The following is a 13,209-nucleotide window of genomic DNA, read 5'->3' as shown; positions in this document are numbered from 1 at the left end:
GCAGGTCATGCGTGGCCTTCTTCCTTTGCAGCTCCCCTTAAATTCATTCATTCAGTAGTATTTATTGAGCGCTTACTATGTGCAGAGCACTGTACTAAGCGCTTGGAATGAACAAGTCGGCAACAGAGACAGTCCCTGCCGTTTGACGGGCTTACGGTCTAATCGCGGGAGACGGACAGACAAGAACAATGGCAATAAATAGAGTCAAGGGGAAGAACATCTCGTAAAAACAATGGCAACTAAATAGAATCAAGGCAATGTACAATTCATTAACAAAATAAATAGGGTAATGGAAATATATACAGTTGAGCGGACGAGTACAGTGCTGAGGGGATGGGAAGGGAGAGGGGGAGGAGCAGAGGGAAAGGGGGAAAAGAGGGTTTAGCTGCGGAGAGGTGAAGGGGGGGTGGTAGAGGGAGTAGAGGGAGAAGAGGAGCTCAGTCTGGGAAGGCCTCTTGGAGGAGGTGAGTTTTAAGTAGGGTTTTGAAGAGGGAAAGAGAATCAGTTTGGCAGAGGTGAGGAGGGAGGGCGTTCCAGGACCGCGAGAGGATGTGGCCCAGGGGTCGACGGCGGGATAGGCGAGACCGAGGGACGGTGAGGAGGTGGGCGGCAGAGGAGCGGAGCGTGCGGGGTGGGCAGTGGAAAGAGAGAAGGGAGGAGAGGTAGGAAGGGGCGAGGTGATGTAGAGCGTTGAAGCCAATTCTTCACCCTCAGGGGGCATTCAGAAAACACAGACTTCTCCAGCTTTGGAAGTCTTTGGAGATATAGAAGATGGTAGATGAGAGTGCAGCGGCTAGTTAGTGTAATCATAATTAACAAGTAGTACGACTTCATGTGGCACTGTGCTGGGTACTGAACTGAGTAAATTGAACAGACCTAGGTCCTGTCTGTACAGAATTTATGAGCCCAAGCCCTTTTCCTTAGGCACCAAGGAGGAGTGTTTCTTGAAAAAGTAAATTGACAAAGCCATTTTGAAGACTCACTCATCTCTCTGAGTCAGGGATGATGCACACCTTGCCACAGCCTTGATGATTTGCACAATAACAGGATGGACAAGGCTTTGTCCCTGCAGATAGAGCTGTTCTGCTGAATTACAGATGGTAATTCTGTGACTCCCCTCATCTGTGAAGGGCCTCAGCTTCAGATAGGGAAGATGAATGTGGCCCATGCCGAAGGACACGTCAATAAACTTCTGGGGGAGGAGGAAACTTGGGAGGTTGGTTAGCAGTCCCTCAGAGTCTCAAGATGCTCATTCCTGCGAAAGATCCAGGTTTAAACCAAGGTTCTGTCTTTCCCAGAACTGTAAAACCTGAACTTCTGCTCCTTTGAATTTTCTAAGTTTGCTCTAGGCTAAAGGAATCTTTGGCCCAATCGATGAATCAATCAGTGGTATTTATCGATCACTTAGTGCAGAGCAGGCTATAAAGCACTTGGGAGAGGACAATAAACCAAACCAATCCTTGCCCTCAGAGAATTTACAGTCTAGCAGCAGACACTAAAATACGGTACAGAAAGGCAAGCGACCAACTGAATATGAAGATACGAGACATGGCATGGTGGATAGAGCACAGGCCTGGGAATCAGAATTTCATGGCTTCTAATCCTGACTCTGCCACATGTCTGCTGTGTGAGCTTGGGCAAGTCACTTCACTTCTCTGGGCCACATTTACCTCATCCTTAAAATGGGGATTGAGACTGTGAGCCCCACCTGGGACGGGGACTGTGTCCAACCCAATTTGCTTGTATCCACTGCAGTGCTTAGTAGAGTGCTTGGCACATAGTAAGTGCTTAGCAAATACCATTTTTATTTATTAATTTATTTTATATGTACATAAGTGCTGCGGGAGTGGGTGACCCGGATTATCTTTTTACAGAAACGTTCTGGGCCTGTCACTCCCCTCCTCGAATATCTCCAGTGGTTGCCTCTCAACCTCTGGATCAAGCAAAAACTCCTCACTATTAGCTTCAGAGCTCTCCATTACCTTGCCTTTCCTTACCTCCCTTCTCTCCTTCTACATCCTAACCCGCACACTCCGCTCCTCTGGTACTAACCTTCTCACTGTGCCTCGTTCTTGCCTGTCCCACCGTTGACCCCTGGTCCACGTCCTGCCTCTGGCCTGGAATGCCCTCCCTCCTCAAATCTGCCCAACTAGCACACTTCCCCACTTCAGTGCCCTACTGAAAGCTCACCTCCTCCCAGACTAAGCCCCCCTTTTCCTAGGCTCCCCCTCCTCCCCATTGAGAAGCAGCGTGGCTCAGCGGCAAGAGTCCGGGCTTGGGAGTCGGAGGTCATGGGTTAGAATCCCGGCTCTGCCTCTTGTCAGCTGTGTGACTGTAGGCAAGTCACTTAACTTCTCTGTGCCTCAGTTACCTCATCTGTAAAATGGGGATTAAGACTGTGAGCCCCACATGGGACAACCTGATTATCTTGTATCTACCCCAGCGCTTAGAACAGTGCTCTGCACATAGTAAGCGCTTAACAAATACCAACATCATCATCATCATCATTGCCCCAACTCGCTCTCTTTGCTCTACTTCCCTCCTCACCCCACAGCACTTGTGTATATATGTACATATTTATAATTATAATTCTATTTATTTTTATTAATGAGGTGTATATATCTATAATTATATTTATTTATAATGATGCTACTGCTGCCTTGTTTACTTGTTTTGATGTCTGTCTCCTCCCTTCTAGACTGTGAGACCATTGTGGGCAGGGATTGTCTCTATTTGTTGCTGAATTGTACTTCCCAAACGCTTAGTACAGTGCTCTGCACACAGGAAGCGCTCAATAACTATGATTGAATGAATGAATGAATGAAATAGGGTGGTGAGGTAAGAGATTACTTCCTGCAGGGCAGCCAAAGTCCTTGAAGCACGAGGCATGTGGGTGATGGTGTAAATTCGCTGTGGGCAGGGAATGTGTCACATTGTAATATATTGTTATATTGTACTCTCCCAAGCGCTTAATACAGTGCTCTGCACAAAGTAAGTGCTCAATAAATACAATTGATTGATTAATTGATTGGTGGTGTTCAGGTCTTGGCCTTGCAGAGAGAAGTCTTTAGTTTAATAAGATGGCAAGCACTGCACACTTGATAAAATAATTTGAAAATCTCAAGTCCGGCTGCTAGATTCCTCAGTAATAGATATGAGTTTTAGCACTGGCATCGGGACCATTTTGTCAACATCCAAGACAAGAGAAGCGGCATGGCCTAGTGGATAGAGCACGGTCCAGGGAATCAGAAGGTCATGGGTTCTAATCCCGTCTCTGCCACTTGTCTGTTGTGTGACCTTGGGCAAGTAACTTCACTTCTCTGGGCCTCAGTTACCTCATCTGTAAAATGGGGATTGAGACTGTGAGTCCCACCTAGGACAGGGACTGTGTCCAACCGGATTTGCTTGTCTCCACCCCAGCGCTTAGTAGAGTGCCTGGCACATAGTAAGTGCTTAACAAATACCATTATTATTATTATTATTATTGACACCCTGTTCCTTACCATCTTAAATGGAGAGTCTTTCTAAGGTCAGGTCAACAGTAGCCAATAACTCATTTCTAGGTTAATGAAATCCCTGTTTCTATCATTTCAACTGAGGGCGATATTCATTAGCTAGTACGATAACATCACTAGATTGAGTTTATCTTTGGGTCCCAGGTGAATGATTCATTTAGAAGGATGAGAAGCATCTCTACCAAAGTAGGGAACCCAACCTGAGTTGTTGAGGTTGCTTCAACTAAATTTCAAGTGACTTGTTTCACATCGGTGCCATTTCTCAGGCTCAAACCCAGCCAAATGATTGAAAATTGGCCTTCTAATTTCTCTAGGAAATTAGAAAATAATGGCAGTTATTTGGGGGCTCTCCCATCCACATTTCATCCCTGTTCACTTGTGTGTGACTACTCTGGCATCCACCCTCCAGAGCCTTGATAATGGGGGCAGGTATGTGATTTCTCAGGCAGAGAGATGGGGGAGTATTGGTGGGATTGTGCTCTAGGAGTTCTGTTTTTTTATTTCCTTATGGCATTTGTTAAGGGCTTACTATGTGCCAGGCACTGTACTAAGCACCGGGGAAGAATACAAGATAATCAGGTTGGACACACTCCCTGTCCCACATAGCGCTCAGTCTTAATTCCTATTTTGCAGATGAGGTAACTGAGGCACAGAGAAGTTAAGTGACTTACCTGAGGACACACAGCAGGAAAGTGGCAGATCTGGGACTAGAACCCAGGTCCACAGACTCCCAGGCCCACGCTCTTTCCACTAAGCCATTCTGCTTTGGGGATGATTACCATGGGTTACTGTCTGTTTACTCCAAAACTTTTAAGTCTACAAGAGCATCTTGAAGCAGAGTGATTCCTTTGAGGGCACAGAGACAACGGTGATGAGGGCCCTGGGAGGTGGGAAGGGGAGTCATCGGTTAAACAGGACATGTATTGAAGTGTGCAGACCATCAATGCAGAACGTCCTCGATAATGATGCTGAACCCAAGACATCATCATCACCAGTATTGATCGAGTGCCTACCACATGCAGAGCATTGTATGCTACACGCTTAGGGGCAGACAGGAGAAATGAGAGCCACGATCCCCACCATCAAGATGTTTTCAGTTGAATGGAGAAAACAGTAGCTATAGAATGCCAAGTATTCCAATAGTTGAGAGCCAGATAGACATAAATACTGTCATAAGCATAGGTAGATTTGTAAATCGATACCTAGCAAATAAGCAGATAACTCCATGAATGCAGAGGTGGCCAAAGGAAAGTCATGAGCCGGGTGGTGAGGAATTAATCAAGGAATGCCTCCTGAAGAAGGTGACTTTTTAGAAGGGCTTTAAACTCAGGGAGGACTATAGTTTGGCAAAGCTTCTAGTGGAGGGAATTGCAGGCAGTGAAGGGGAAGAGAGGAGCAACCGGTCGAAAGCCGCAGAGTCGAGAGCAAGGAGGTTTGCTTGGGGGAAGAGAAGATCGCGAGTTGGGGGACGGTGGGAGAAGAGAGCTGATAGGAAAGAGGGAGCCAACTGAAGCCCGTGGTCAGGGGTGCTCATTTAATATAAGGGATGCCAGAGGGAGCCATTGGAGGTCTTTGAGTAAGGGGAAGGGGAATGTGTGCTCCAGAGGTCTAGAAAGATGATGTGGGCAGCCGGCACATAGACCAGTGCTCGAAACATGGTAAATGCTTAACAAATACAATAATGATAACAACAACGACATAGAACATTCAACCTCTAAATCAGTCTGATTTAACAGAACCTTCAAGATGGCACTTTCTGCCACATGGAAGGCTGTGGGAAGAGACAGGTGGAGCCGGCAGGGAGCTTCCTTCTGGCGTGGCCGGTAGGTTCCCCTTGGTGAGAGAAGAGTCAGCCGCAAGACCTTTAAAGGGCTTTGCAGGGAAACAGCAGGAGAGCTGCCAAAACAGGCTGGACCCATTCAGGCTTTTGTAAGGACAGCGGAGGAGAAAAATCCCTGAGCCGAATTAACACGCAGTGGCCTGAAGGATCGCTTCTTCAGCAGGGGTGCAGGGGAACTATATAAAGTAGTAATAATACGGTACAGTACTTGGAATTTCTACAGCACTTTTATTTTCCTGAGCACAGTTATCCCCACAACATTTACCTGAGGTAGGGAGAGGCAGGTTTTATGATACCCATTTTACAGATGAAGAAATGGAGGCATTGAGAGTTAAGTGACTTGACCAAGGGCCCGCCGCTGGCCACTGGCAACACTGGGAATAGATCTCCTGTGTCAAACTCGACCTGCTTCCTGCAGACTTCAAGGCCTCTCAAATAATGAAATGAGGTTTGATTGCCAGTGATGTCTAGTGGGCAGGCTGAGAGTGTTCTGGTTGAAGGCATTGGGGGCCCCACCACTGAAATGTCAAAGTCTAGACTATAGAATACACATCGTCAGTTAGCATCACAGAATTGCTAAGAGGCCTGATTTCTCATTCCCTGATCGGAGGGAAATTGAGTAGTAGTAATGGCATTTATTGAGCTCCCCCTGGGAGCAGTGCTATGTATCAAAACACTTGGGAGGTACAAACCCAAAAAGTGACAAATTTTCCCTGACAAGGAGGATTGTGCACTCCAGTGGGGAGCCTACACCAGAGTTGGTAGGCATGGTCCCTGTCTACAAGGAGCTTACAGTCTACAGACTTACTTCTGATAACTGATAAAGCATATCAGATATCTTCTTCAATTTCTCTTTTTCCTATTTGTAGGTGTAAGAATGAGGTTTCCAAACCACATGAAGACAAAATTCCATTTACTCCTCCTCCTCCTCTTCCCGTTGGTGGTCACTTGCCATGGCCCCCACTCCAGTCTCCCCCTCCCTGCCGTAGACTGCTAATGCTATGGTTTATTAGATACTTTTATGTGTGTACCTTACAATCTGACCCAGAGGACTTTTAGTCTGTTTCAAATCGGAGCTGGAAGCTGCTACTCAGTTTGGTGTTTTGGTATTGGTCACTATGGCCCTTAAGAAGCTCTGAAGCCCATAGCAAGGGCCTCATGATCTGGGGGAGCTAGGGGGACAGATTCAGAGGGGTCTCTCCCTAATCAGCCTCTGCTAAGCAGGTGCCCAAGGGGGTTGCAGGGAATGAAGGGTAATTCAGGGCAATGCAAATGTAGGTTTTGTAAGTTGGAATTATTGCCGAGACCCTGCCTGGCTCACATTAAATGTGATTTCTATTCTAAAGCAGCAGATGAATGCTCCAGATGAATGTGAAAAGAAGTAAACACTTCAGATGGGGACTTGCACTCTCAAAATAAATGTGGAGTGGGCATGGGAGGCTTTTTGGTTTTTTCTGGGGCTGAAGCACTTGGTTTCTTTGCAGTGTTCCCTGGAAGCAGTCGCAGTGCTGACAATGTGCTATGTAATTAATTGCATAATGATATTAATAGCCACTTACAGGCAAGGGCTGAAGCAAACAGTGCCGATTTTATTCCAGCAAGGAACAAATGAACAAATCCCCAAGAAAAATAGTACGGACTTCAGAGTGGATTGAAAAGCAGGAACTGAACAGACATTTCACTCATTTGGCATTTGTAGAAGGGCTTTTGTGGAGTGTAAACCCTAGAACAGTTGGCTGAGGGCGGTGGCAGAATCTCCTTCCTGGAGGTCTTTGAGACCAGGAGAAGCCCCTGTCTGTCTGGGCTGGGTCAGAAGTGGAGCCCCCGATGTAGTCCCCGATGGCACTCAAAAATACAGGACCCCCGTCTACCAATGGCCTGCCCCCCCTCCTCACAGAATGCAGGATAGTCCTTTAGCGACCGCCCCTCTCCCTGCCACCCCCCCTCAGCCCATCCCCATCTTATAGTCTTATTTCTATGGGTTTTCCTGGAGAATTACCTCCATTTATTCTTTTAAGGTGGTTATTACTGACAAACTGTCACTCAGCAAGTAATAATAGTAACAAGCATGGCAATGAAAATAACAGTAATAAAAATTACTATTAAAAATATTAAGAATAAAAACCTGTGTGTATCGACACAGTACACGAGAAGCAGCGTGGCTTAATGGAAAGAGCACGGGCTTGGGAATCAGAGGTCGTGGGTTCTAATCCCAACTCCTCCACTTGTCAGCTGGCTGACTTTGGGCAAGTCACTTCACTTCTCTGTGCCTCAGTTTCCTCATCTGTAAAATGGGGATTAGGGCTGTGAGCCCCATATGGGGCAACCTGATTACCTTGTATCTACCCCAGTGCTTAGAACAGTGCTTGGCACATTGTAAGCACTTAACAAATACCATCATTATTATTATTATTACATGCTAGGAAGGACTAGGGTTTCTACTTTCTGTCACTTCCTGGAAGACTTAAATCTCCCTCTCCTTCTGACTGACATTGGTGTCCTGCAGTAAAACGGGGGTCCCTTTGGTTCTGCCTTCCATAGGGGGTTGGGAGAGGGGGAGGGTTGAACAGCGGGACCCTGGGCATAGTTGGAATGTAAGTGGGGGAAAAAGAGTGCTGCCTTGTGGGTAGAAAAGTGTTTACCAACTCTGAGTGCTAAGCTCTTCCAAGTGCTTAATATGGTGCTCTACACACAGTAAGTGCTCAATAAATGCCATTGATTGATTGGGCCCTGGCCCTCTAACTTTAGACTAGTGGTATTTGGGAATGGGGGTAAGGGGAAGCTGGAAGAAGCCTCTTTACACGAGGGCAATCAACTGGAGTGGCCACTCTGCCCACTCTCCATTGAGCTTCCCCCCCAAAAGTTGGGGAGGGTGTTAATACAATCAATCATTCTATCCTGCCTGGATTACTGCATCAGCCTCCTTGCTGACCTCCCAGCCTTCTGTCTTTGCCCACTCCAGTTGATAGTTTGCTCTGCTGCCTGTGTCATTTTTCTACAAAAACATTCAGGACATGTCACCCCGCTCCTCAGTGGTTGCTCATCCACCTCTGCATCCAACAAAAACTCCTCACCATTGGCTTTTAAGCAGTCCACCACCTTGCCCCCTCATTCCTCACCTCGCTTCTCTCCTTCTAAAACCCAGTCCACACATTCTGCTCCTCTAGTGCTAACCTTCTCACTGTGCCTCGATCTCACCTGTCTCGCCGCCGACCCCTAGCCCACATCCTGCCTCCAGCCTGGAATGCCCTCCCTCCTCAAATCTGACAGACAATTAACTCTCCCCCCCTTCAAAGCCTTATTGAAGGCACATCTCCTCCAAGAGGCCTTCCCAGACTAAACCCCACTTTTCCTCATCTCCCACTCCCTTCTATGTCACCCTGACGTGCTCCCTTTGCTCTTCCTTCCTCCAAGCCCCACAGCCCTTATGTCTATATCTGTAATTTTGTATATTTGTATTGATGTCTGTCTCCCCTCTTCTACACTAAAGAGCCTGTGATGTTGATTTTGAAATCCAGAAGTGATGTCAGCTAACAGCATAAGGAGGTGGGAATAGCCTCCATTTATTCCCAGGACCAGACAGATCCCTCCAACCAAAGGTCAAGTTTCCCTTTCTGGTTGGCCTATTCATTCATTCATTCAATCAATCGTATTTCTTGAGTGCTTACTGTGTGCACGGCACTTGATTAAGTGCTTGGGAGAGTGCAATACAACAACAAATAGACATATTCCCTGCCCAGAGTGAGCTTACAGTTTACTGGGGGAGACAGACATTAATATAAATAAATAAATTACAGATATGTACATGAGTGCTGTGGGCCTGCGAGGCGAGGATGAATAAAGGGAGCAAGTTAGGGTGACGCGGAAGGGAGAAGAGGCAAGGAGGGCTTAGTCATGGAAGGCCGCTTCGAGAAGATGTGCCTTCAATAATGCTTTGAAGGGGGAGAGAGTAACTGTCTGTTGGATATTAGGAGTGGCCGTTCCAGGCCAGAGGGAGGACGTGGGCGAGAGATATGGGATATGGGAAGCAGCATGGCTCAGTGGAAAAGAGCCTGGGCTTCGGAGTCAGAGGTCATGAGTTCGACTCCCGGCTCTGCCACTTGTCAGCTGTGTGACTGTGGGCAAGTCACTTAACTTCTCTGTGCCTCAGTTACCTCATCTGTAAAATGGGGATTAACTGTGAGCCTCACGTGGGACAACCTGATTACCCTGTATCTACCCCAGTGCTTAGAACAGTGCTCGGCACATAGTAAGCGCTTAACAAATACCAACATTATTATTATTATTATTAGATAGATGAGATTGAGGCCAAGTGAGAAGGTCTTCCCTGGGTCCCTCAACCACCCTCTGTCTCTGGGAGGCCACTGCAGCCCCAAGTCCCTTCCACCTCTGGCCTCGCTGCTGTCTAGGAGCAGTTCTTTCTAGCTAATTTCCTACCCTGTATTTTTCTGTCTTCCTTTGTATTTGACCATATATCAGCCACCTTAAGCATAGAGACAAATCAGATTGTCCCACTGAGAGGCATGGGTGTATTCATGAGAGATCATTTCAGTAATAAGCTAAGGTCTAGCTATAGAAACGTAATATCTGTCTTAGGAGAATCTGACTTCATCTGGCTAGCTGCGTTGCCATGGTTCTTTAGGATGCTCTCTGACCTCCCAATTTCCTCATCTATAAAATGGGAATTCTAAGGGATCGTCTGTGATAGATGACCAAAATGATTGAAAAACACTTGTCCAGAAACAGAATCATTGCTGATTTTGACCTTCGAAGTTGAGAGAACAATTCCTCAAGCCTATTTCAGAGTCTAACTGTGGATTTATATGGCAGCATAATCCTTTTCTCTTCCGGGAGCCTATTAAAGGGAAGGGATCCAGATATTTAGGCCAGTCGCTAGTTATTAAGCTGTTTAGCCATATTTGATTAGGAAGAATTGCCTCCCACAGACATCCGACTGACCTAAAAACAAAGCTCCCAGGCTTTGGATGAGTTAATCAGGGACTTGGAGTGCCGCCTATATTATTGGCATGGACTATGACCAGTGTAGCACACACCGCTAGGTGATCAATAAATATTTTATGATGGGATTTGCTTTACTAAGTACTTACCATGTCCCAAGCACTGTTCTAAACCCTGGAGTAGATGCCGGATAATCTGATCAGCCATTGTGATGGTAATGGTGGTTGTGGGAACGTGACCTCAGGCTATTAGCCTGAATGGATCCCAGTGCTGTAGTAGGTGCTTTCCTCAGATTGACCGCAGGTGATCCTAGGAATGACAAAGCTGCCACAGAGTGCAGGTGTTGAACATTTGAACCCAATGAGAGACCAGCCTCGAGGGTGATAAACAGAAAGGCAGTGAGCCAGGAATGGGGGCTTTCCTCACCGGGTTTTTGGTGGGTTCTTCATGCATGACACTATTTGCTACTGTAATCACCCTGCTGGGAATTCCAGGACTGCTCATTTCCATTACATGTTCTTTCTCATTCGTGTCATGTGGATTGAAGTCAGCATGAGGCCAACTCACCGAGCCACATCATTACTGCTGTCTTAACCTCCCCATCTTGATGGGTAATGTCTCACCATTCTATTACAGAATTACAATGGGCCATTTATCTTGCAGTGATTAGACAGTGGTTTCCGATTAGCAAGTGATGTAGAGCTGAATAGTCTGCCTCTGGTTAAAGGATAAAAACTGCCTTAGTGGGGATTCACAGTGCAAATAGTAGTTGGACTGGGCCTTGGTATCAGGGGTTGGAAATAATGCCCTGTGGTGGAATGTTTTTCTGAAACATTTGACAAGAAAACTAGAACACTGACAGACACAAAACCCTGTGGATCATGAAGAAAAGGTGGCTGACCTTTTTGTACCTCACTGATCTGCTGGAAAATTCTTCCAGCTCGACAGGCTGTGAGCATCTTCAAAAGCCTTTGCGCAGTGGTTCAAATATTGCTATATGCAGATGACTGGGCTCTAGGGGCACATATACAAAAAGACATGCCAATGATTATGAATCGTTTTCCAGATTCAGCACATTGCTATGGACCAACAGTAAATTGGAATAAAATTCAAATGATGTACCAGCTCACACCTGGGAAATCCTACCTACAACCAAAGGTCACTTACCACATTCTGTTACCTCGGCAGTATAATACCATCATCATTACTAGTAGTAGTACTGTCCAATGATGCACAAATAGATAGAAAAGAAAATCAAAAAGACCAGCATAGCTTTTTCCAGAAGGACTGTAAGATAGAGGGTGGCAACATAAGGCATCAAGTACCACATCAAATTGAAGGTCTAGAAGGTCTGAAGACGGTTGGTGTGTCCAACTTCTTCTATGGCTGGGAGAACAGAAACTACTAAAGAAGACATGTCCAGCTTCCAGAGTAGTTTGATCAATGTCTTCTACAAACCATACTCAATGTCAAATGGTAGGACAAGACTACCAACAATAAGGCCCTGGAATCTACTTCTCCAGCCATGACCCCTCTCCTTTTCTGCATTCACACATTTCCTCCTGACTTCAAGACATCTCTACTTGGATGTCCTGCTGACACATCAAACTTGATATGTCCAAAACGGAGCACCTCATCTTCCCACCCACCATGTCCTCCCCTTTACTTTCCCATCACTGTAGACAGCACCACCAGCCTTCCTGTCTCACAAGCCCCTAACCTTGGCATTATCCTCAGTTCACCTCTCATTCAATCCACATATTCAATCTTTCACCAAATCCTGTACGTTGTACCTTTACAACACTGCTAAAATCTGCCCTTTCCTCTCCATCCACGCTATTATTTCATTCATTCATTCAATCGTATTTATTGAGCGCTTACTGTGTGCAGAGCAAATATGTACATATATACACAAGTGCAGTGGGGCGGGGAGAGGGGTAGAGCAGAGGGAGGGAGTAGGGGCGATGTGGAAGGGAGGAGAAACAGAGGAAAAGGGGGGCTCAGTCTGGGAAAGCCTCCTGGAGGAGGTGAGTTTTCATTAGGGCTTTGAAGGGAGGAAGTGTGTTAGTTTGGTGGATGTGAGGAGGGAGGGCATTCCAGGCCAGAAGTAGGACGTGGGCCAGGGGTCTATGGCGGGACAGGCGAGAACGAGGTACAGTGAGGAGGTTAGCGGCAAAAGAGTGGAATGTGCGGGCTGGGCTGTAGAAGGAGAGAAGGGAGGTGAGGTAAGATGGAGCAAGGTGATGGATGGCTTTGAAGTCAATAGTGAGGAGGTTTTTTTTGATATGAAGATTGACAGGTGACCACTGGAGATTTTTGAGGAGGGGCGGTGACATGCCCAGAGAGTTTCTGTAAAAAGATAATCCAGTCAGTAGAGTGAAGTATAGACTGAAGTGGAGAGAGACAGGAGGTTGGGAGTTTAGAAAGGATCTACGCTGATCCACGCACTTATGATAGCCTACCTTGACTACCGTATCAGCTTCCTCACTGACCTTCCTGCTTTTCTGTATCTCCCCACATCTAATCCATAATCGCTCTGCTGCCTGGATAATTTATTAACAAAAATATTCAGTCCAGGGCTCCCCATTCCTCAAGAGCCTCCAATGGCTGCCCATCCACCTCCACATCAAACAAAACTCCTTAACATTGGCTTTAAAGCACTCAATCAGTTTGCCCCATCCTACCTCACCTCACTAATCTCCTACTACAGCCTAGCCTGTACACTCCGCTCCTCTAGCGCCAGCCTAATCTCATCTATCTCGCCATCGACCCCTTTCCCACATCCCTCCGCTAGCCTGGAACTCCCTCCCCCTCCATCTACACCAGTCCACAACTCTCTCTAACTTCAAAGCATTATTAAGGCCACACCTCCTCCAAGCGGTCTTCCACGATTAA

The 13,209-nt window shown here is 46.6% G+C and overlaps 1 protein-coding gene across 17 annotated transcripts in view; it reads left to right on the top strand.

Moving 5' to 3' along the window:
- ATP2B2 (ATPase plasma membrane Ca2+ transporting 2) overlaps nt 1-13,209 on the top strand; it is a 563,774-nt gene that overhangs the window by 502,215 nt on the left and 48,350 nt on the right. The window lies entirely within an intron of this gene.

This window comes from Ornithorhynchus anatinus, chromosome X1, assembly GCF_004115215.2.
Source record: "Ornithorhynchus anatinus isolate Pmale09 chromosome X1, mOrnAna1.pri.v4, whole genome shotgun sequence".
Lineage (NCBI taxonomy): Eukaryota > Metazoa > Chordata > Mammalia > Monotremata > Ornithorhynchidae > Ornithorhynchus > Ornithorhynchus anatinus.
The sequence above is the reverse complement of the archived record's forward strand: the minus strand, read 5'-3'. Positions and strand labels throughout refer to the sequence as shown.